General features: G+C 42.6%; 1 long non-coding RNA gene across 1 annotated transcript; it reads right to left on the bottom strand.

Annotated features, from left to right (window-relative positions):
- Nucleotides 1-329: 329 nt before the first annotated feature.
- LOC119087787 lies at nucleotides 330-25612 on the bottom strand. The gene is made up of 3 exons (XR_005091268.1): nucleotides 25574-25612; nucleotides 24208-24317; nucleotides 330-621 (listed from the first exon to the last, which is right to left on the bottom strand). It is a non-coding gene; the product is annotated as an uncharacterized LOC119087787 (long non-coding RNA).
- Nucleotides 25613-25621: the final 9 nt, after the last annotated feature.

The raw sequence follows: 25621 nt of genomic DNA, 5'->3' as shown, positions 1-25621 counted from the left end.
CCAAACACGATGCTGTGTGACAGCGAAGGCTGAGGAAGAAGGTGGCTTGCAACCAGAAATGCATTATGGCTGGAATTTCTTCTCAGCAAATTTACCACTTAAGGCTGCCATGTGTTTTTAGCCCCCCTTGGGCACTTTAAAATATTGTTCCCCCAGGGGGACTAGAGATCTTTTCACTTTTCTTAGGAGAAAGTGATTACAGCCAAAGCAATAAAATCCTTCCTCTTTTGCCTAAAAGCAGTGAAATGATTACCTATATCCTTAATTTAAATTCCCACTGACAGCTGGGATACCGCTGCAGCTGGAGGGGATGAGCCGACCTTCACATCTATTGTCAGCGCGGAGGCAGAAGGGAATTTTATTGACCAGGGAGGATAATGCGCATTAGGGAAGTCAAGCAGGTCTGCTCTGACCTATTGGAATATAGTGTGGGGTCAAAGGGCACGGGGTCTGAGCTGGAAAGCATCGTTAGCTTAAATGCCAGTTGTGTCCCTTTGTGCAGTCTGCTGTGACACTTGCCTGGTCATCTGTACCTCTGGGGCTGGCAGGAGGGTCGCTTTCAGCTGCTCTCTGCTTATCCATGGTTCTGAGAAGAGATTGCTGCCAACCCCCTTGGGGCTCCTGCTTGGAAAAAAAGAACAACAGCTGATTGCTATATCGTCAATCCCAGAAATTCCATCTACATGTTTTCAGAGCCTTGGTACAGCAGGCCACTCCTTAGGGGGACGCTTTACAGTGTTTGCCTTTAAAAAGGAACCCTCACAAACCACTCCAGGGAATGTCCAAGGAACAATCCTTCTCTCATTACACCCCTCCCCCTCCCCGGCTAAGTGTCTCTCAAAAGTGCCTCTCTTGGGACATTTGTTCCCGGTAATATCAAGACCCAGTAATGCATGAGACTTCTTGTTTATTTTTTCCCTCGTTTTCCATGCACAGGCGGACAGGGACTTGCTCTGAGGTCATAATAAGTTCATCGAATGTCCTGGGAACTGGCTTCAGGCTGCCTTCCCTATGCCTGCTGCAGCCTCTGTCTGCATGCTTTATGTGCATTTCTCATTCCAAAGGTATTGCTAGCATCACTACTTGTCAAGGGAAGAAATGTGACCCAATGTCTTAGTTACTTCTCTTGCTATGCTAAGACACCATGACCAAGACAATTTATGAAAGAAAGCATTTAATTTGGGACTTACTTTCAGAAGGTTAGAATCCATGACCATCATGGTGGGAAACATGGCGGCAGCTATGGAATAAGAGCAGTAACAGAGAGCTTGCACCCCGAGACACAACCACAAGGCAGAAAGCGAGCTTACTCAAAATGGCACACTTTTTTTTTTTTTTAAACTCCAAACCCACTATCAGTGACACACCTGTTCCAACAAGGTCACACCTCCTAATCCTTCCCAAAGAGTTCCACCAACTGTGCACCAGTATTCAAATATATGAGCCTATGAGGGCCATTCTCCACCACAACCCCACCACTTAAAGTGATAATAAGTACTGTCCCAGAAAAATACAGCCACTGAGAGAGGAGAAGTGATGTGAACCACGGTTCATGCTCCTAACACTGATATTTTCTCTGGGACTTTCTGGCTCCCCCTGAAGAGGCTATCTTGATGTCCTGCCCAGAGTCACTATTCACAGATAGCACTCCATTTCCTACAGAGGGACAGTGTTGAGTGGGGACAGTCTGTGGCATTCTCATCTGCCTGGGAAGTTACATGTCTCTTTATTCCAGGAGTTGTCCAAGCTACTAACTGATCAACTTGAAGTACAGTCTCCACTGTGGGGTTCTCTGTGGGTCAGGCTAAAGCAGTGCCACCTGAGACCACATACATGCTAAACTTAGTTCCTTGACCTGCTTTACTTTCCTAATCACCCAAACACACTACTGCTACCCCTACCCCTCTTTTAAAACCCTCTTCTTAAGGTTTTTAGGGGACCAAACCCCAGGCACTTCCCAGAGTCTCCTCTATGTTTTTTTTTTTTTTCTGTTGGCTTCCTATTAAGACTTGCTTTGTTTTCTATGTAACATCAGCGCGGGCTCACATGGCTCCTGCCATGCTACGCGAAAACAGTTTCTTTTTCTCCTAGAACTTTAGGAGTTCTTTAAGATAGGTTGGGTCTCCTTGGTCAGTTTGAGCCACGTGGGGTTGATGAAATGGAGGCGTGTGATTGACAAGACAAGAAGAAAATGGAAGCAGATGGGGGGCTGAGGTGCCAGCGGGAGATGGTTCATGGTGCCGTGGAGACTGACAAAGTGATCTGAGATTGCTTACCACTTGCCGACCTGTCACAGTCATCACAGAACGAAAGAACCTGCAGTCACACATCCTGCTGGGATGATGATTCCAGGAAAATGGCCATTGTGGATTGATGGTGTAATTGTCTGTGAACATGAAGCCAGGGATCTCCGGGTGAGGAAGGAAGGGAAAATGGGACGGTTGGGGGAAGCAAGGGCAAGAAAGGCTTCTGGAATCCACCTGGCTTTAACTCTGTCCAGGTAGAAGGACAAGTTGATGGAGATGGTGGCCAGCTTTGCATCCTTCTCTGCTCTGCAGGTGAGTTTGTGACCGACTATGGCAGAGGGGCTTTCTTCCTGGTAAACAGGCGCGGCCCTAACTTTCCAGCATAAGCATCGACCGTTCCAACAGTATTAGCTCCAAGTACAGATGAGAGGAGAGTGCTTCCCAAAATTACACAGTGCTATGACTCTCAGCCAAGAGGATGACTTCCTGCCGCTGGCTCTCCATGAGTCAGCAGATGGTGCCTTTGTTTGTTGGGCAGAAGCAGAGGAGCTTATGGGCCAGAGGTGCCAGAGGAGACTTCAAGTCATAAGCAAAGGGTTTAGGGTCCAAGCTTCCTCCCTTTTCTTCCCCCAGGGAGCCAGTTTGGGATGTATCTGAGACTACAGATTGCAGATGGCTATTGAGTTGATTCATGGTTGTTGGCAATGTCATTACAATTTTAGCTAGGAGAGGTTTGACATGGAGCCAGAACGAGGGCTTGGCTGATTTCAGACAGAACAGATTGGGAGGCCAAGACCCTGAGCATACACACACTGGGGTGCTCAGACAACTCGGGCAGGTGGGAAGGAGGTCTAGACAAGCAGGCTGTGCTCAGCGGGAGCAGGGTGCAATCACACAGGTGTCCTGTGGAACTTGGGTGAGATAGGTTCTGATTGCTGCCACAGAGTGCGTGCAGCAAGTCCCTCCAGCTGTGAGGGGATATCAGGGGGAGCCACTAATCAGGTTACAACAAGTGGTCCAAGGTCTGGATCCAGAATTTTAATTCACCGGAGGTCAGGAAAAGACAATGCGGAGTTTTGCTTGCTGCACTGAAACCTGCCCTCTTGAGTTTGCTGCTGTGTGTCCTGACCAGCTCAGGGCACAGAGAGACTTCTCTTCTTAGGTGGGGGTGTTGTTTCTAACCCCCTCAGTTAAGATTGCCCTAGTAAACTCTAAACATGTTATCATTTATGCTTGAAACTTGGTGGCTCTGCCTCAGATATGGTGATACATGCCTATTCCAGTGCTTCAAAGTTGGTGTGTATGCATGTATGCATGTATGTGCACCACACATACCCAGTGCCTGTGGAGGACAGGAAAGGGCCTCAGATCCCCAGGAACTGGGGTTTCAGTCAGTTGCAACCTACCATGTGGGTTCTGGAAATCAAACCCGGGTCTTCTGGAAGGGCAGCCAATGCTCACATCAGCTGAGCCAGCCCCAGCTTTCTGCTTTCCTAGATGACATCTTCTTGCTGTGTTTTCAGATGGTGAAAGAGCAAAGGAATGTTCCTAAAGCCTCTTCATAAGGGTGAGAGTCGTACTGGCGATGGCTCTCCCCTCAGAACCTAATTATTTCCTAAAGACCTGACCTCCCTGTGCTGATGGCAATTAGATTCCATCATGTGAATTTTGGAAGGACATGATTCCTCAGCCAACAGAAGCTGCCTCCAGTGAGTACGTGAGTGCGGGGTCAGGCTTACCCACGCTAAGACTCGGATACTGATGAGATGAGTAGGTCTTATGTCTTCTGGGGGGAATTTTCCTTCCACTGTGTGGCTGTTAATTTTGGCTGTAAACAAAAGGATGAGGAAAACTCAGGATGATGGATCTAGTCTACCTGTTGAACATATAGACTAATGGAAGAATGATTCAGACAGATGCCACAGACCTCACTCATGGAGGGTACCAAGTAGGCATCAGAATGGTGGATGGGTACACAAATCCAGGCTTGAAAAGCCCTTTGCATGCGGCATTTGTGTGCCTGAATCTGCCTGAGAAACTTTATCATCATCTTTCCAAGACTTCTGCTCTTTCTCATGTCCACTTAGAGATGACACCATTCTAAGCTGGGCATAATTTGAATAGTTTTTGAAAGATAGGAACAGCAGATAGGAAAATCATAGGAAACAGGTCAAAGAATGCCACAGTGGAAGGCAGAAGACATTTAGGATCTAAGTCAATAATTTTTGACATTTGAAAAATGGTGTTGCCAGGTGCTGGTGGTGCATGCCTTTAATCCCAGCACTTGGGAGGCAGAGGCAGGCCTCTGTGAGTTCGAGGCCAGCCTGGACTGTAAAGTGAGATCCAAGACAGGCTCTAAAGCTACACATTGAAACCCTGTCTTGAAAAACAAAACAAAATGAAAGGTCTTATCTTTTCTCAAAAAATCAAGATCAATGCCTAGTACTTATATAAAAAGCACAAATGATCTCATCAAAGTAGGAATGGGCGTCACATATCTCTCCACTCCACCACCTCCCTTGGGCAATTATACACATCTCTACCATTTTTTAAATTATGACATTGGATTCTAAGAAATGAGTTGTCTTCCCCATGGTCATGCAGCTGGTATTAATGGAGCTCAAGATGGGAGTCCTGAGTCTGATTCTTGGACTAAAGATCCAGTTTGTCCATGTGTAAATGAACATTTTTCATTTGGATTTTATAAGTAGGATACTCATTGTGGACAGATTCTAATAAATAGGCATGGGTTAAAGTCTCCCACTATTAATGTGTGAGGTTTGTTGATATGTGGTTTAAGCTTTAGTAATGTTTCTTTTACATATGTAGGTGCCCTTGTATTTGGGGCATAGATGTTTGGAACTGAGACATCATCTTGATGGATTTTTACTGTGATGAATATGAAATGTCCTTCTCCATCCCTTTTGATTAATTTTTGAAGTCAGTTTTGTTAGATATTAGGACAGCTACACTGGCTTGCTTTTTATGTCCATTTGATTGGAAAATCTTCCCCAACCCTTTTCCCTGAGGTAATGTCTGTCTTTGAAGTTGAGGTGTGTTTCTTGTATGCAGGAGAAGGATAGACCCTGTTTTCATATCCATTCTGTTAGCCTGTGTCTTTTTATTGGCAAGTTGAGTCCACTAATATTAAGAGATGTTAATGACCAGTGATGTTAATTCCTGTTTTTTTTTTTTTTTTGGTTTTGGTGGTGGTGGTGGTAGTGTGTGTATGTTTCCCTTTCTTGGGTTTTGCTGGTGTAAGATTATCTATTTCCTGCATTTTTGTGGATGTAGCTAGCTTCCTTGGGTTGAAGTTTTCCTTCTAGTACTTTCTGTAGGGCTGGATTTGTGGATAGGTATTATTTAAATCTGGTTTCATCATGAAATATCTTGTTTTCTTTGTCTATAGTGATTGAAAGTTATGCTGGGTATAGTAGTCTGGGTTGGCATCCATGGTCCATTAGTGTCTGTGAAACGTGTGTCAAGGGCCTTCTTTCTGGCTTTTAGAGTCTCCATTGAGAAGTTGGGTATAATTTTGATAGGTCTCTCTTTATATGTTACTTAGCCTTTTTCTTTTGCAGCTCTTAATATTCTTTCTTTATTCTGTATGTTTAGTGTTTTGATAATGTGATAAGGGGACATTTTTGTTGTTGTCCAGACTATTTGGTGTTCTGTAAGCTTCTTGTACCTTTATAGGCATGTCCTTATTTAGGTTGGGAAGGTTTTCTTCTGTAATTTTGTTGAATATATTTTGTGCCTTTGAGCTGGGAATCTTCTCCTTCTTCTCTCCCTATTATTCTTAGGTTTTCATGGTGTCCCAGATTTTGTGTTAGGAATTTATTGGATTTAACATTTTCTTTGACTGATGAATCTATTTCCTCTATCATGTCTTCAATGCCTGAGATTCTGTCTTCCATCTCTTGTATTATGATGGTGATGCTTGCATCTGTAGTTCTTGTTCCCTTACCCAGATATTCCATTTCCAGAATACTTCAGTTTGTGTTTTCTTTATTGTTTCTATTTCAGTTTTTAAGACTTGAACTGTTTCCTTCACTTGTTTGATTATTTTTTTTCTTGGCTTTCTTTAAGGGATTTATTGGTTTCAATTTTTTTTTGTTTGTTTATCTTTTTCTCGATTTCTTTAAAGGAATTTTTCATTTCCTCTTGAAGGGCTTCTATCATCTTCATGAAGTTATTTTTAAGGTTGTTTTCTTGTGTTTCAGCTACATTGGAATTTTCGGGTCTAGCTGTTGTAGGATCACTAGGTTCTGGTGGTTCCATATCTCTCTTTTGGTTGTTGAATGCATTTTTATACTAGCATTTACTCATCAGATTTTCCAAATGGTGTGGGTCATGCCAGTGTCTATGTAGTCTGTTCTTCCAGCTGGTGTGGGTCATGCCTGTGTCTATGTAGTCTGTTCTTCCAGCCGGTATGGGTCATGCCTGTGTCTATGTAGTCAGTTCTTCTAGCTGGTGTGGGTCATGCCTGTGTCTATATAGTCTGTTCTTGTAGCTGGTGTGGGTCATGCCTGTGTCTATGCAGTCTGTTCTTCCAGCTGGTGTGGGTTGCGCCTGTGTCTATGTGGTCTGCTGTGGTTGCTGGGGAGGGCTGGCCATGACAAGGATGTTTAGGTATGTGGGGTTGGGTGACAGAGTGAGTCTTAGAGGGAGAGAGTCCAGTGGGTGGCGGGGGTGGTGGTACAATCTGGAGGCAGATCTCCCACCTGCTTAGGCAAGGATTTAAAAAAAAAAAAAAAAAAAAAAAAAAAAAAAAAAAAAAAAACCTACAAGTGACCACTAATCTGGCCAAGAAATAACCATTTTTTTAAAAATTGCAATGTATGCCATTCCAATAATTTACTTCTGTATATGTACATGTAGGAAGCTAACAAGCATTGTTTTATAACCTGATTCTTTCTCTTCATAATTTCATGTGAGTATTTCCCATGTCATTAATTTTTATGACATCATTCAATTATAAAAAGGTATCATGGTATACTTGCTAGAGATTTTTGTCTAGTTCTCATTTTTGCAGCTATGAGCTGAATTGCAATCAACACCTTTGAAAAATGCATCTTTGTGCACATCTAGCTTAATCTGATTATAGTAAGTTCTCAGAAGTAAGTGAAAGTGAACACACAGTTATTAGGTTTTTAAAAATAATGTCTGCCAAATTGTCTGGAGTTCTTCCTCCATAGCACCAGGGTACCTTTTCTTTTGAGGCCACTCTGCACTGGATGGTACAGATGTTGACCCTTGGGAAGAACGATGTTCAAAGTTTTGAGTGTTTTTCAGAAGATCAAACCATAGTAACATTGGGTTGGAGAGAACTTCAGAGGCTGGTGGCTCCATCCTTCTCTCTAGGCAAACAACAGTGTTTAACCTGAAGGGGAGAAGTGGCAAGAAAGTCAACAGCATCAGAATTTCAAAATGCTGCCATTCCAGAACCATTCCTAAGCTTTGTCTGGGTGGCTGTGTCTCAAGACTGGTGGGGTATCCATGTCAGAACTGTCTTAACTAGGAGAAGGAACCAGATTTGGTGCAAGGGTTTTGGAAGGGATGGAAGATTCTGGACACCACTGCTAAGTCCTTGGTTGTGTGTTTCTTATTGCCACTGTAGCTGATTGCCATAAATTTAGGAGCCCAAAGTGACAGACGTTTATCTTCAATTCCCAAACAAGTCTGTAGCGGGTCTAAGGTAAAATCGAGATTGGGCAAGGCTGATTCTCCAGTGGGATGTCTACTCATCTATTCCTGGCTTTGGAGCTGCTGGTGTGCTGGCTTCCATACCAATGTCTGCATCCCTTGCTATTACATGACCTTCTCTTTTGTAGTCAAGCTGCTTTCTGTCTCCCTTTTTATGAGGACACCAGTGATTCTATTGAGGCCAACCAAAGTAAGCTGTAACAGTCTCCCTTTGAATCCTTAACGCGACCCTGCCAGGAGGTCTAGATGCAGGCTTTGTTTGAAGGTCAAGGAAGCCATGATGAGAATGCCAAGGGAAATGCCCTGGTATACCACAACTGCTGTCCAGATGACAATAGGGAATTACAGCACCTTGGAGCAAAGCCAGAGAAGTACCACTCCTGGGACCCCCAATGCCATGAATAGTTCTGACTGAGGGCCACCACATAAGCATAAGGCTCAAATGCCAATGCTCATGGCCTCAGAATCAACACTTTGTGAGACACTGGTAGAACTGTGTATGTTGATAGTGCTCACTTGGCTTAGTACCATCTACCTTAGTTGTTAAAGCAATCTGGAAGAGGAAAACGATGATTTCAGAAAGAAACCACAAGGACTATTATTAAGAACCCATAGAGAATATGGACTTAGGAACCATCTGAGGATTTGAAGAGCTTACTCTGAATCAACACGGTGAGGTCAAGACAGAATGCTGTTGGCTTTCCAGGCATTAGCCTTCTAGTTGCAAGCTGGTGGACCTAGAACACTGTGACTTGTACAAACATGCCTGGGCTGAATGACAAGGAAAAGGCCATGTGGCATAAAAGAGTGTCTTTATCAGATGGTTTCAAGGATGACTGACAGTGGCCGCTCCTTTGTGGAAACTTCTGATCTTCCTTTCCTCAACCCCCATCTGATTGATCTACATTTTCTACAAAAGGGTAACTTTTTAAAAAATTATGAAATGAAAGTATTCTGGTGTACCTTGCAAATCTCATCTCTAATTTCTCTTCTTCTTCTTCTTCTTCTTATTTATTTATTTATTTATTTAATGTACATTGGTGTTTGGCCTGCATGTATGTCTGTGTGAGGGTATTGGATCCCCTAGAACTGGAGTTTCAGATAGTTGTGATCTTTTTTTTTTCTTCTCTAATCTGAAACACTGATGTGAACAGCATCACATAAGTCTATTTTAATGCAATTGACACAAAAGTCACTCTAAATATCTCTCACAGAGGGAAACAGGCTCATGTCTCTGAATGATGGAGGAGAGTCTCTGCTTTGGGCTAGAGGTCAGCCTGGAGGCTTCATTTCTTCTTGCTTTTACAGCTCTGGCCCTCAGTTGGCTTTGTCCATGTGTAGCTCTCCTCATTTGACCAGAAATGGCAGTCATGATCCCAAACTTCATATTTGGGAACAATTATCCAATGAAAATCTCCTAGTAGCTCTCTTTGAGGGTGAAAATCATTCTCGGTGGCTTCAACAAGTATCTATCAGTTTACTCTATCATCATGGATGACCTTCGGTTTCTTAATGAGCCTGTACTCCAGGAATGGACTGTGGATGGTTCTCCCAGGAAAGTGCATGCAGAACCTAGCAGTTAAAGAAAGAGCCATCGAAGGAGCATAGTATCAGTACCAACTATGGGGAACCTCAGGTACACCTCATGTCTATGCAGTCGGAATCTCTTTTATACAGGACCCCAGATGATTCCTCAAGTTATAGAGGCACCAATTCACTTCTTTGAGAAAGGGGAAAGGAGCCGGGAAGAAGCAGCATGCACCTGCTGCACAAATCTTCCTGTGATGGTGTTAAATTGATTTTGACAGCATTTTTTCATAGAGAGAACTGCAAAATGATTTGAACAGTTATCATCTATCAGTTTAAATGTTTTCAACGACAAATAAAGAACTCCCAACTCAAAGAGTTTACAAGAATAAGGGAAAAATTGTATCTTACAGTATAAAGTATTGCAAAGTAGCATAATTCCTGGGCTGGTTCTCTCTTTTTAGACTCCCCTTTTGTCAAGACAAGGTTTTATCATATAGCTAGTGTGTTCAAGGCTGGCCTCAAGCTCATAATCCTTCTGCCTCACCCTCCTGAATGTTGGGGTTACAGGCATGTGACACTATGCCTAGATTAACTTTTCCTTAAAGATTCCCAATGGCCTCCCCTCATATTTCATTGGCTAAGACTGGCATCTATACCTACCTCTAAACTGCTTCTACTAAGGCAAAGTATTATCACTACTTTGGCATTCAGAATGTACCTGTAACTCTGAGAGGAAGAGTGGATATCAAAACCAAATCAGGTCCTCACCTTCAAGGAGGGAAAGCCCTTGGCATTCAATGGCCAGTCACAGCTGTATCTGTAGACCTTCCATTTTTTACTATTTACACTTCCTATTTGTCTCAGAATGGCTAAATTACGTTGAATCTGGTGGTTTATAGCTTGACCTGAAAATAGTTAATTTTCCTTGCTTATATATTTGGTACTTAAAAATGAAGCTTGAAAATGTTTTAGGAGGAAGAAGAAAATAGACCAAGACCAGTAGGAGCGGATTTTCATAGTCAGAGTTCTGATTGAATGTGACAAAGGGCAGAATAAATAAAGAAGACACTTGACAGAATCCTCTAGATGAAAGGTCTTATTTGGTTTGTGTTTGGGCAGCAGAGCCTCCTTTTCCCAGGCCTGCAGCTGAGGACCGGGCTGTCTGTATCTACCAGGATCAATACAGTTTTTGGCACCAGGCTCCGTTCGCCCTGGGGCACACATTTAAATTGTCATAGTTGGTCTCCCTCACAATGACATTCTTCAGTGAGGAAAGCAAAAGAGTGTGTGGCTGGTGAGGACTATGGCCAAACACTAGCCTGCCACAAAGAAAGTCACAGGCCTTTTAGCACCTAGACTTGTTTTCTTCCATTAAGGCTAAATAATACCAAGTTCACTCTCGGTTTCCTTAGAACAAGGCCCAGCAGTGGGTGAATTTGAAGCCACTTAATTATGCCTCGTGCTGTGTCAATCCTCTGAGGGCACTAGGGCTCGTTAGGGAAGGGTGGACAATCTGAGCCCCCTCTGGCTGCAGCCTGTGAATGGGATCTCCTTGGTCTCTGTCTAATAATAAGGCTGCTCTCCGGTGGCCCTTGGATGCCTGCCTTGTGACCCGCCAGGCTGTTGTGGTCAGGGCAGTGGGTGGCTTTGCAGTGGCTTTATTTGGTTGTTGAATGGATGGTTTCCTCATGATCTCCTTTGTTCTCGTTTTATTAGCAATCTCCCTGTGCAGAGGCATTTGCACAAGCGTGGCCATTGCAAGGAGGAACAGTCCGGACTTCACAGAGTGCAGAACGGTCACCATGGCACTTCCTCCATCTCGGTAGGTTTCGTTTCTTAAGCCCTTGGTGTTTTGAGCATTCTCAGATCTTTACAAGACTCAGGTAATTTGTAATTTAGGGTCCTACAACTGCCAAATCCTTTATCAGGCCCCTGAAGTGGAGTAGTCAATTCAATGTGTTTAGCTACTATGCAATGGGCCGTATTATCTCTAGTCTGTGAGCAACTGGAGCCTGAAGAGACTGTGACTTTCTCATGGCCACATAGCAAGTAGGTGGTATATGTGGAGGTAAAAAGCAAGGTTTCATGTGCATCAATGCGTGTGCTTTTTACTGTCCAGAGTGACAGAAAACTTGGCCCCATCCTTTTCTTTGATTTTATTCATGAAGGAAGGCGGGCGGTAATGCATGAGCACAGCCCAAGTGCACGTTACTTCTCAGAAAGCACAGATCGCACCTTTTTATCCCTGGGGCAGCCCCCTCATTCTCCAAGATGAATACTTGTGTGTGTGTGTGGGGGGGGGATGTTCATGCCTGCATAACGAAGTTTAGTATGTAGTTTTGCCTCTTAAGTTTACGGAGGCTGAGAAGTCCTGTAATCTTCCTGCCATGTTGGGGCCTCAAGAGAACTGATGGTATAGGTTCAGGCTAGATAGTTGGTGATAGAGCTGCTAGTTCCATTCTAAAGCCCTGAGCACGAGGAGCATCAGCAGCAGAAGATACATGTGCCGGCTAAGGCAGCCAGGAAGAGCAAGTCCAATGTGCCTTTGCTTTTGTACCATTCCGGCTCACCATGAATTGGATGATGACTATCCATTCAGGGAGGAACATACGAGTTATTCACTCTAATTCCAAGGTTAATGTCAGTAACATCCTCAGATATACCCCCAAATAATATTTAACTAGATAGCTGGGCATCTCATAGTCCAATCAAGTTGACACACAAAATTTACTATGCCAAGTACCTTTGACTGGATGAAGGTAGTATCAGCAAAGGAACAGGTCCCACACCTTTCTTTTTAAAATATAACCCAAACATATCATTTTTGTCTTGTAACACACATTTTAAATGGTTGCTGTACATGTAACACTGGGCAAGAGACTCAATATCTCTGAGTGTTGAAGACAATGTCCACCATGCAGTGTGCTGAGAGGGTTAAATAAAAGGAGACAGGAAATAGTTTAGAAACATGTTCATAGGTGCAAACATGTCATCATTATCATAGTTGTTTGCCTCCATTGCAGAGAACAGTACAGACAGATTTCTAATGTACTGAAGCTTTTAGGTACCCAGATTCTGTATGTCACAGCTCCCAAGAAAGGTCTTGGACTAGATCACTGCACTTTAGGAAATGGGCCCAGAATTCTGAGCACAGGGAGTGAGACCTGTATGGATTCCTACTTTCCACATCAGCTGCCTCTCTAACATCTCTGTTCCTTGGGCTAGTGGCTTTCCCACCCCAGGCCTACTGTAACCATCAACATTTCAAGAAACAAATATAAGAATATTCCCCTTCCAGGTAGGTAAGCATAACTAGCATTTTCCCCAAATGAGTATTTTTAAACTAGAGATTTGTATGGCTCATTCAGAACCATTTTACCAGAAAAGGCAGCCTCAGGGAAAATGACTTAAAAGGACATGTGAAAGATGGACTCGGCCTGTCTTCGTGGTAACAGAAATATTGCTGTTATTAATATCATGCACTTAGAGAGCTCTGCCTTCCAAAGGAGCTCAAAGCATTGCTCATATATTATCTTATTGTCCCTTGCCATATGCAAGGGACGTAAAGGACAGGAATAGGAAATCTTCAGGAAAAAAAGAAAAAGAAAAAAAGCACTGTTCATTGAAGCTCTTTGGGTTGAACCAGATCCAGACCAAAGCATCACAGCCTGGTAGGGGGAGCTAATGAATCACTTTCCTAGAAATAACCAACTTCCCAGCACATGTCACTAAGTGGCAGATGTGTGAAAGCTGTCCTTGAAGGAAGACACCTGTATTCACACCTGGGGACAGAGATGATATGCTTTGCAACTCCAGACTTTGCAAGACCTTTTAGAACCTACAGCTGACCTTCCTGACTGATTCCAATGTCTTTCCCTTGGCATTTCAATGATGTCAACGCCTTGGTTGTTGACCTCATGTCTGAAGGGCATTGGCTCCATGTTGGGTCATGTAGTGGAGGATCCTATTGCTTAGTAATGGAGGATTCTACATGGTATTGCATACATAAGAAGCCATCTTCAAGTTATGACATTTATTTATACTCCACATCTTCAGCTTAGTCTAATCTAGACCATTCTAGTTCACATCCATATTCATTCTAACTGGTACTTGACCTAGTGTGAAGGTAGCAACAAAGGGTGACAGGCCTACATGTGCATTAAAAACCGTGATCTCATGCAGACTGGAAGCACAGTGGGACTCAACCCCATCTTTGCACTAAGAAGAGCACATGAGTTCCTGAGCTGGCTTCCCTTCATGATGAACTATAATCTATAAGGTGAAATAGACCCTTCCTCCTCAAGTTGATTTTGGTCCCTGCTTTTCTAGAAGCAACAGGAAGCAAAACTAAAATAACAACCACTTATTTCACATTGATTAACAGAGAGCGACGGGGGAGGAAGAAGGAGAGAGATCAAGGATTTTTATAAACTTCATGAGCTGAGCTAAATGACTAAATAATGTAGACACTGTTGATGGAAAAGAACCCAGTCTCTGCCATCAAGGAGAGGTAGCTGCTATATTTGTTCCACCTTTACGCCTGAGTTGGTGATGTAAAAGCTCCAGGTAGGTTTAGTAGTCTTGCTAAAAGCAGCAAGAGAAAACAACAAGCAAATCCCCCTGGGTTGAGGTAGCTCCGGGGCTCAACAATTTCAAACACAGCAATTACAGTTCTTTCTGTCAGGACTGACCTTTGAGGAGATTGGCTCACTTGTAGAAGGTCAACATCTCCTGGTCCTGGTACAAGCAAGTCCTGAGCATTGCAATAAAATAGAGCCAGAAAACCCCATGGAGTCTTTTGCCTCTCCCATCCGGCAGTGATCTGAGGTTCTCAGATCCTTCCAGAACACTCTGACTACACAGCTAGCTCTCATATGTAAGGGGGTGGGTGGGTGCTGGAAAAGCAGCCTTTACAAGGCAATCAAAGTTGGGTAGATTTCCTATTAGAGACTTAAAATGTGTTTTCATAGCAAGGCAGCCACTGTTCCCGAATGAGTGGATTCCAAGGATCCTGCACGTTCCCCAACTCCTAGTTAGGAGTGCTATGAGGGTCTTGATGGGCTACAGGAGGACAGTGAGTTCATCCAGGGAGGGGAACAAGTGGGCAATCGTGTGCTCTCTCAAGTCTCCATTTTCCAACTTCCACTTTGAAATTTCTGTATCCAAACTCAAAGACGAAAAATCAGTCTCCTTCAAGATCCTTGAACGAGAAATGTTCTCTGCTGTGATACTCCATTTTGGTGGACAGTAAGAACCCACATCTCCAACTCAAACAATAGAAGACAAACTCATGGCTCTACTTTGGGCTTGGCTTCCTGCTTGAATGTTCTCTTCTACGACCCAAAACTGGCCTTGTGCCTATTCCTGTAGCTAGAGTTTTCCCCAGTCCTGCTTGGCCCACAGTCAGGACAAATCTCTCTCACCCGCCAGTCCTGCAGCTGCTCAAACCCAACCAAGTAAACACACAGAGACTTATATTTCTTATAAACTGTATGGCCATGGCAGGCTTCTTGCTAACTGTTCTTATATCTTAAATCAACCCATTTCTATTAATCTATAAGTTGTTACATGGCTTGTGGCTTGTGGCTTACCGGTATCTTAACATCTTCTCATGGCAGTGGCTGGCAGTGTCTCTCTGCCTCAGCCTTCCACTTCCCAAAATTCTCCTCTCTCTTCGTCCTGCCTATACTTCCTGCCTAGATACTGGCCAATTAGTGTTTTATTTATTAACCAACCAGAGCAACACATTTAGCATACAGAACATCCCACAGCATATTCCAGAGAGGTACTCCTGTTCTCCAAACCAGAAAAGTGTTATGTTCTCAGACCAGAGGCTTTAAATCAAGTTGGTAACCAAATGGAAATACCTTTCACATAGCTTAGAGTTCACTGTCAGGGAAGAGGGAGGAGTTTCAGCTCATTCTTTCCTTCCTTCCTTCCTTCCTTCTTCCTTCCTTTCTTCCTTCTTCTTTTCTTTTTTTTTTTTTTTTTTTTTTTTTTTTTTTTTTTCCTTCCTTCCTTCCTTCCTTCCTTCCTTTCTCTCTATCTCTCTCTCTCTTTCTTCTTTTTTATTTTTAGAATGTTCAACTCTTGCATTCTTAATATTTGTTTTATGGTATGATGATACATCTCAATGATAGAGAAATTGCCTTGTATGTTCAGCCTTGGGTTTGATTCCCAGTACTTAAAAAGAAAGGAAGAAAAAAGGGAAGGAAGGAGGAAAGATGACAGATTTTGAGTTTAGTTCTGGTGTGTGTGTGTGTGTGTGTGTGTGTGTGTGTGTGTGTGTTGAAGTATTACTAGTGGGTCTCTTTTTTTCTCAGAAAAAAAAAAAATGTTGGTGGCAGAACCCAAGATGGCGTTCAGAAGTTGCCTGTCACACTGTCTTCACATTCATACAGTGTGGCCCTCACAAAACTCAGGAAAAGCCTTCCCACTTCTTATTCACGAGGCCTATGGATGGCTTGTACTCTCTATAATTATGTGGACTCATATTTAGATATATTTTTTTCTGGAAAGAAAATAAAGATATTCTTCCCAGTTGGCAAAGCAATCCGTGACCTAGATGATATTAAACCTCCATTTACCTCTGTAGCCATTGGTGACTGAAACAGATCAAAGGTCACAGCAGGAGGGTCTGTCAGCAGCCACAGGAGCTGATTCTCAGCCCAGTATGAGCAGTACACCCACAGGGCTGGAGCTGGCCTGGGGGAGTCCATCTGGGCTTCCATGCCTGGGTTCTGCCTTCACGGTGGGAGTGATCCCATTTTCAGTAGTAGGTTTCTTATGACAAAGAAGTCCAGAGAAGCACCTCGCCTTGATCACATGTTAACTGTAATTCCCATGCTTCTGATGACCAGCAGAAGAGGAGGCCTTCATGATTTGAAGTGTGCTGTATTCTGGGAAACTGAAGATTTACTTTCACAGTCTCAAGGGACGTAAACTCTTGTTACCCACTTACTTGTGTAAACAGTCTTGAACACAGAATGCTTTTGGTTTCTGCTGAAACCAAAAGAGAACCAGAACCCAAATCACACAAGGAAAGGCCACAGAGAATAGTAAATGAGAGAAAAATGTTTCAATCGTCCCTAAATAATAAGCTCAGACAGATTAGAAAACCATATTTAGAAGACAGTATTTCGGTGCTATACAAAGAGACACTCAGCGAAAAGAACAAACAAAAGGGTTCTTCTGATTCAAACACAGTCACCACACCAGATGCGGTAGCACATGCCTATAATCCCACCAGTGAGAAACAGAGAAATGGGGTTGCCACCAGTTCAAGGGCAGCATGGCCTACAAAATAAGACTCTTGTTTTGGAAAGCAAAACCAAATAAACCAACCACTATTGCCAAAAAAGTTAATCAGTATAAAAAGATTGAGGTCTGAACTAGTTCTCAGAGAAGAGAAGGAAAAAGAAGATAGAAAAAATGTAAGAAAAGATAATATATAGGTAAAGAAAACAGCCGGGCAATGAGCATCAGATCAATAAGCTCTTTTGAAAGAAGAGAATTGGAGTGGGAGAGAAAGAAATAAGAAGAAAAGAAATTTTCTTAGAGCCCCAATTCTGGCAATTTCCAACAAAAAGGGTGTACAAGGACTGACTCCAAAGAACAGAGAGAGCCCCCCTCTGAACACAGTCTTGTGAGTCAGCACTGGGGATAAGGGATGACCTCCAAGCCTTCCGGATTTTTAAGCACTGGGGATTGAACCTGGGCCCTTGTGCATGTTGGGAAAATGCTCTAGCACTGAGCTTCAACTCTGAACTCCCAACTCTGAAAAAAATGACCTTTTAAATACCCAAAAAGGACAATGAACAAATAGACACTGGTCTTCTCAAAAAGTAGCATTGGATGCCCTGAGACAGTGAAGCAAGAAACTTCCAAGTTCTAAGGGAGAATAAAGTTTCTGTCCATTCAAGGGGGAGGCAAGAAATCTTTTAAGATAGAAACACTTAAGAAGTACACGTCTTTACTAGCAATGTACAAGCATTGATCTATGACACTGCCAAGTATTTGCAAAAAGTCAAGCTATGATGGGCTTCTGCCATGCCCCCCTGGAAGTCTGTCCAGGCAGCTTGTCTCTCTGCAGCTGTTGGCACGGACCTAGAGCACCCTCGTGCTGCTGTCTTGAAACCCATAGGCTCTCATTATACCAGCTGTTGCCACTGCCATCATCTAGAGAGAACTTTTTCTTCTCTTTTTTCTTTTTGGTTTTTCGAGACAGGGTTTCTCTGTGTAGTTTTGGAGCTCGTCCTGGATCTCATTCTGAGACCAGGCTGGCCTTGAACTCACAGAGATCCGCCTGGCTCTGCCTCCCGAGTGCTAGGATTAAAGGCGTGGGCCACCACTGTCGGCCAGAAAGAACTTTTTCTGGTACTTATTTCTGGGTGTGTTGTTTCCCCAACTCAGTTCCTGAGCAGACAAAGAATTGATAGCTGAACCTTGGATAAGTTGCTCATGGTGTAGCAACAAAGGAGATGAAGAAAGTGGACCGAAGACATTTTGAGTTTGCAGTGGAGAAAGCTGGGCTTTTGCTCAGAAAAGCTCATTCTCTGGAAATTCCCCATGTATAGAAAGAAAATTTAGATTCTGACTAGAAAAAATTTACAAATATCCTCACAAGATATCTTAGGCATACTTGGTGATATGTTAAAGGAAAAAAATGCCAACTAATGTGGACAAATTAGAAGAACGGACAGGAGAAGGGATATAGAAGTCCAACTATGAAGCAAAAGAGAGCGGGATTCATGCGATTGTGTGGAGTGCACTGAGGACATAGGTTTCAGCTTTGCCCTTAGATGTATTCCTGCCATTGACTGGGGATCACAAGCAACTCTTGCAAAGGGGAGGAATGTAATCCCCACATCTGTTCCAGCTAATGATAAACAACATTTACATAACTATAAGAAAACAAATGTATTTTTGTCATTGTTTCCAGTGTTTTCTATTTGCAAATAAGTTCATTACTTGTGGCTGCAGGACAGAGTGTAAGTGTCCCCAACACTGACAATGTAATATGGAGGGATGAGAGACAGGGTTGTTCAGAGCAGGAGACAGGTGGAGAACAAGCCCCCTTCACTTCACAAGAAAGTCATCAAACATCAGTGAGGCAAGAAATGGAAAAGTACCAACAGTAGCAAAGATAAATGCTCCAAAAGTGTTTGATTTTAACTGTCACCTGCTCAGAGAGGAAAAGGGGAACAGCAAGAAGAGTCAGAACTTTGTGTTTCCTATCGAGAAGTTAATAGAGAAACTTCTAAACCTGGCAAGATGTAGTGTTACAAACTTACTCTAGAGGTGCGGGAATAACTCAGGACAAGTGAATTGACTGACCATGGTTGGGATAGCTGTGGGCAGTGAGAAGGAAGAGGAGAAAAAGGAAGAGGCCTACGTGTGTATATATACACACAGCTTACTCCATCTGCAGTTTCTGCATCCACAGATTCAACCAACTATGGATGGGGAAATCAGTGGGAAAAAAAACAAAATGTGTGTGTGGTGGGCATATCTAAACCCATTTTTGTCACTAGTCCCAAACATTGCAGTACAACAACTACAACAATTACGCATATAACATTTGCCTTGTAATTTGTGTGCTAAGCCCAATTTCTAAAGACATGTTAGACTATGCAAGTCTATTCTATGCAAATACTATGTACTTATAGCATGGACTTGTGTGTCTGTTGATCTTGGCACAGACAGAAAGCCTTGGAGCCTGTAGATACCAAAGAGAACTTAAACACTCTGTGAAGACAAAAAGACTGTAAGTGTTTTCATGGAAAAGAACCACAATAATATTCTCTCTCCTTTGTTTCATAGAGAAAAGGAAAAACTAGATTTATCATCATTTGAAACAGATTAGAGGATTGCTTTTAAAATAATTTATATATCTTATTCATAGTTTTGTTATGCTCACAGTTAAAGAACAATGACTTACCGTAGTTTTTACTAAAAATTACTCCTCAAACAGATTATTTTTCAAACATTTAAATGTGTAAAATATATGAACTCAGTATGAAAAATAGAAATGCTAAGTTTTTCAATCTCTTTTGGCAGGTCTAGATTGGCATAGAGTTGCCTTTTGTTGTTTTGTTTTATATTTTTGTGGTATTGCTGCCTGAATTTCAGTTTGAAAAAGTGTTAGCAAAGACCTTAGCAGAAAACTGTATTTTCCACTAAGCCCTTTACTTTGACAGAAGCTGTTGAGTTTCACAATTAATTCTTCTCTCTAGATCACTGTGCTGCATAAAAGATGGATCCACACTGACAAGATGGAACAAATATCATCATTAGCGAAACTCTAACAACGTGGAGTAACTTGCTGAATTTGGGTCAGTTTGTCTGCCTTATGACACTGTTCCTCTCTACTGCTTCATACTTGACTAATCTCCATTGTGTGCTTGACATGTTTTGTAACTGCTTGCAGGTAATTTTAACTCTTCATTTTTGGAAAATTATATATTTATTTGAGAGATGTGGGCGTGCACAGGTACTGTCGCTTACCGAGGATTCAGCACTGTGCAGGAAACAAAACAGCAGAGCTCCTCTGGAATCTCTGGGTGACACCCATGGCTAGGAAGTGCGGGGTAGGCGGCAAAGTCTGCTAGAATAAGGGGCTGTTGAAAACCTGCCCCCAAGATCCACATCATGGATAAATTGAAAGAAGTGGAAAAGCAGAGAGAAACCCAAGTGGTATGCTAAGACTCTATCAGTGTGGAATTGTCAGCTGTGATAGGCAGTGTAATGGGAGCTCAAGAGGACCTTCCTCTCGGGGCCTCTTTAAGTCATCTGCAGTCTTCTGTGGGCTGCCATCTGGTTGGCTGCTCCTGTGTTTCCTTTACCCCGTGGGGCATTTGTTGTCACCAAAAAAGGCAAAGCAGGTAGAGATGCATTTGATTTCCGAGGGTCTTGGTAGTCTTTCACTGATTCTCATTTACATCCAACAGTATTAGAGTTAGGAAGGGCTCCAGGTTGCTTGGGTGGGAATTTCCTTTGCTAGGAAGCACAAAATAACCTGGTTTACGTAAGTTTCCTAGGAGATTCGCCTATGCTTTCTAGTGTTTAACTTTTACACAACGTGTACTGCTTAATATTGGGTTCACAATTCTTCCTCATCCTTGCAAACATTTGAGAAGAAGCATTAGACACAAAAAGAGGTCTTCTGGGTGGTCCCAGGTACTCTCAAGGTCAACTCTGTTTCACTTAGGTTAACACACACACCCTTAGTGTTTTGTTAGAAAGTGCTACTGAAAACAAAATTCACCTACATATCTCTCCTGACCTCAACTGTAGTCATATGGACTCTCAGTGCTTTCTCTACTTCAACATTTTACTGGGCAAGCCTCCCTCTTTCCTACTGTTAACCCTCTTTCCTACAGTAGAGGATTAGAAGTTCACTCATTTTTCTCTGTGAGGAGGATCATGGCTAACACCTGGCAACTTCTCACTAACCCTTGACTTGAGCCTCATCCTGGTCATAGTATATCTTGCTAAGAAAAGAGTTTGTAAGCTTTCTACATTGGTTCTTGATCTTTCTCTCCACTGTTCCTCCATCTGTCTCCTAAGCAAAAAGAGCTCCATCGTCTTCAAGTGCTGAAGCCTGAATCCCTTGAGCAATGCTTGAGTTTTGCTTGTTAATCGTTCAGTTGACATGGGGTATTCCAAATACTATGCTTTACCGTCTAACCCAGGTTCTATACATGTTAGGTCCATCCAGTCTGCACATCTCTATTCCTATAGCATCAGCCAGCTGCGTTCTTCACTTGAATGACACTTAGCCTCATTAGGTTTTCACTTCATTTATTGGACATTGACATCCCATTGTGCATGTAGCTGCTCGACTAACCTTTAAAAACCGATGTCATTAGCTACCCATTTCAATGGACTGACAGTATTCTTGAAGCCTAAATGCCATGGTGTGGTTTACAGGACTCTGATGTGGTTGTGTTCCATGCCTGTGCCTCCAGTCTCATCGTGGCCTATTTTTCTCCTAGTCCCAACATTTCTATACTGTGATGTCTTTCACTTAGCTGAACATGGCTGAGTTCTGTTTCAACTTGATGCGTTCATACACTTGAAGACTTCTTTCTCCCAGTCTTTTGTTGGAGGACCCCCTTCCTCCTTTCTAATCAGCCCTTCATTATCATTACCTTCTTAAAGTTTTTCTCTGTGGCTTCTAGTGTAAGCTAGAATCTCTGCTAATACAACTTGTATCATGGGATTCATCAGCACTTGAACTATGTTATGGTCTATGTTTATGAGCATGTGTTTGTCAGACACCTGACAGCTACTCAAATATGAGTTCTACACTGGAGGGAAGTGCATCTCATTCATTTTTCTATTCTAGTACTTAGCACAGCACTTGATATATAGCTGTATTCTGGTTCAAATTTGAAATATCCCTAGTAGACTCATAGTTTGGACACTCAGTCCTCACATCAGCCCTGGTGCCAGTTTGAAGGCCTGGGAGCCTTGTGGAGGTGGGCCCTGGCCAGCAGGGGCAGTTCATTAGCAGAGGGCCTATGAAGGTTATATTTGATTCTATTTCTAGTTTGTTCTCTCATCTTCTTGGTCTCCATGGCAACAATCATCACCACAAAGTCCTATGCTCATGGAATGAGTCTTTCTGGCTACCATGCTTTTTCCACAATGATGGACAGAGAGTCGCCAAAACCATGAGTCAAAATAAATCCTTCTTCCCTTAAGCTGCTAATGAGAAAACAAGACAAATGTAGGCAGCTACAAAAAAAAAAAAAAAAAGTCATTGACTATTTGAATGAATGACGTATAGATAGTGAAGGCTAATTTATGTGTCATTATAGTCTTTGAAAATGGGTTTCTGAGAATTATGACACAAAAAAAACATAAAGTTTGTTGGCCACTAGTGAGGACAGGTCAAACCATGTTGCAAGCACACAGAATGGAAAGAATATGAGGCAATGAGATGAAAGCAAGTCGGGAATAGTCAGTCATAGCAGAAGCAAGACTATGTTGTATCTGCACGTAGCTTCTTGCCCAAGGGCACTGTGCCATGGAAGTTTGTAAGTCGCATCGTTGTTTTATTTTTTTCTTCTTAAAAAGATTTATTTTGATTTATGAGTTTGCATGTGTATCTCTGTGTGTTGCAGGGCTGGTGCACATAAGTACAGGTACCCCCAGAGACCAAGAGAGGACACTGGGAGCTCTGGAGCTGGAGTTACAGGCAGTTTTGAGGAGGTGTTGGGGACCAGAGTCAAATCCTCTGAAAGAGCACAAGTGCTCCTAACCTCCAGCCACCACATGTATATGATTTTAGATCATCTGCTAGCTACATTATAAAGCATAAAAGAAAATGATGAAATTAATTTTGATACAGTATTTTTATTTACCCAACATATCTAAAATATTACAACTTCAACATATAACCAATATAGAAAGTTAATGAGACATTTTAAATTGTTTTTCAAAGAAATGTTCACAAGTTGCTATGTTATACATGGGCAACTCCCAGTTCAGACCATTTACATTTGAAGTATCCAATAGTCACTAAGGCTGGCAAGGGACTGCCATTATTGGACAGCCTTACAGGTTTCTTGTGGTATTTGATTAATTGTTTATAACAATATGCCATGGACTGGGGGGCCTAAACTATAGACAACTAGCACTCAAAACTAGAGAAGTATGGCTGAGCTTTTGGTAAGGGCTTTCTTCCTGTCTTGATGATAGCCACCTTCTAGCTTTGTCTTCAGAGGACAGAAAGGGAGAGAGAGGGAGAAAGAGAAGAAGAAAGGGACAGGAGGGGAGAAGAGCATTGGTCCCCCTTTCTTCACCTTATAAGGCCACTAATCTTATCCTTGAGTTACCATCTTCATGATGTCATCTAAGCTTGATTGCTCTCCAGAGAGCTTGCCTTTAAATATCCAATGGAAGGATAAGTTTCTTCTACATATGCATTTTTCAGACACTCAAGTCCTTTTCCAAAGTTTATCTGTGCTGACCATGAACTTGACCTGATTTTCTTATTCAAGGGTACTATGCCAGGTAGGATATGACTCCTTAGATGGCACACCCCTGGGGACTTGCTCACCTGGTATGTCGGGCTGACGTGTAAGAGAGGAAGTGTTTGTGTGCAGTGCTCCAGAATACAGAACCAGAATGGAATTTCAAGGGGGCAGCTTGCTTTGAGAAGTTTAAACAATAAAGTGCCCTGTTCTGCAGACCATTTTATGAAGAGAGCCAGGCAGAGGCTGGTGCCCACTTGGGCCAGGATTCAATAATTCACTGGAAGCTGCTATCAGATGATCTTTCAAGTGGCTTTGAACCAGGAGATTCTATAATTGAATTAATCTTGCAACACTCTTCCAACAACCAGTATTTTCTTGTGGACTCTCATTTTGCATTGGAAAATGTTTTAGGTGGTGTTTTGTTTTCCCAGCAAAAAGGTTTTTGTTTTGTTTTGTTTTTAGTTTTTTAACTGTAGCTACACATACTGAGAGAAGGAAAACAAGGGGAGAGGGGGACTCTCTTTAACCCATTGTTACCTGACTGATTTTACCCTCCGCAGCATGTCAGGTACGTCTATAATACTATTTAACTACACAACACGTGTGACTAACAGTAGCTCATTTTTTGTTTACATTTTTGTCAGTGAAATGCTAGCAACAGGAAGCAATTGGTACTATTCCCCAGTAGAGAGATTGTTCTAGGTTATAAAAGTCAGCAAGCCTAGCAAACGCCGACTTACCGTGGTGTCTACTCCCAGCTTCTTAGGTTCTTACAGGATGCATGATGCTTCTGTTCTCTGTTCACCATAGCCTTGGTGAAAGCCAGGCCTGATTGCTGAACTCTTGTTTCCTGTGCAGAGAACATAGGTCAGCCCAGCCAGAAAGGAAAGGAAACCAAATATTATCACTTCTTTTTAAGTTGAAGAATGCATAGAAATAAAGTTGATAATGTGAACAGTACAATATTGTACTTTACAGCATCAGGCATCTCTTAGTTGCTTTGCTGAAGTAGTAAAGTTAAAATTGTGAATTGGTTTATATAAAAAATGCTGCCCCCCCCCAGTCTCAGGCATTTGAACGCTTGGTCCCCAGGTGATAGCACCGTTTGGGGATGTCTAGGTGTTGCAGCTTTGCTGGAGGAAGCCTGTCGCTGGGGATGGGCTTTGCAAAGCACCTCCCATTCCCTCCCTCTGCATCATGCTTGTGTTGGAAGAGTGAGCTCTCAGCTCCCCGCTCCCTCTCTTACACAGGCCACTTGCAGCCATGGCTCTCCACCAAGATGGGCACTGTCAACCCTCTAGAGCCATAATTCAAAAGGTAAAACTCTTTCTTCTATGAGTTACCTTGGTCACGATGTTTCAGCAACAGAAAAGTAACCAGTATAAGCTATTCCTAGAAATTCACAAGTTCACTCTTGGTATCTTAGATATGATTATTTTCAATGTTAAGTACTTTCTCCGTTTGTGGAGAGAGTATTCCTCTTTCAACGCAGAACCATTTTTCAAGTGGTCTTCATTCTTCAGTCCTGGCCTGACTGACTCCCACACTCTTTGTATAGTTGCCTTCACAAACTCCTGGCAATAGGATCCTGCTGTATTACAGTAATGCCTTGTTCTCCCTTTTCCCAGCCTAGGTAGCAGATACCATGGGTTCTCTTTGCTCTTCACAGGCTCTTCCTGTCCTAGCAGCTACTGGCACAACACATTCGAAGACTCAGCTCAGGCATCAGCTCTGCAGTGTAAGCCATAGGGAAAGCTGTAGGATGCTGAACAATATCCTACTAGAAGTCATTTCACTCAGGTGAACATACAGCCCCTTTTCTGTTTTAATCTTACTAATTCAGTCTTTCATTTGTTCAACTAATTTAGTCTTTTGTTCATTTGTAAAATATTTCTGAACACCCACATTATGCACATTATGCCAGCCACAATACAGAGAGTAAAATTCATTTCATGTAAGCAGGGACACATTTAAACACACACACACACACACACACACACACACACACACACACACACACACACTACCCTCACTGTAAAATTGTAACTCGCAGAGTGAACAATGTGTGGTGTCATGTGGTGGGCATGCTGGGGAGGGAAAGCTCACAGAGGAGGCGGGCTTTGAGCCAGGCTTTCCGGAATGCTGGGCACTTCT

This window comes from Peromyscus leucopus, chromosome 4 (assembly GCF_004664715.2).
Source record: "Peromyscus leucopus breed LL Stock chromosome 4, UCI_PerLeu_2.1, whole genome shotgun sequence".
NCBI classification, from domain to species: Eukaryota; Metazoa; Chordata; class Mammalia; order Rodentia; family Cricetidae; genus Peromyscus; species Peromyscus leucopus.
This window is presented reverse-complemented; position numbering and strand designations above follow the sequence as displayed.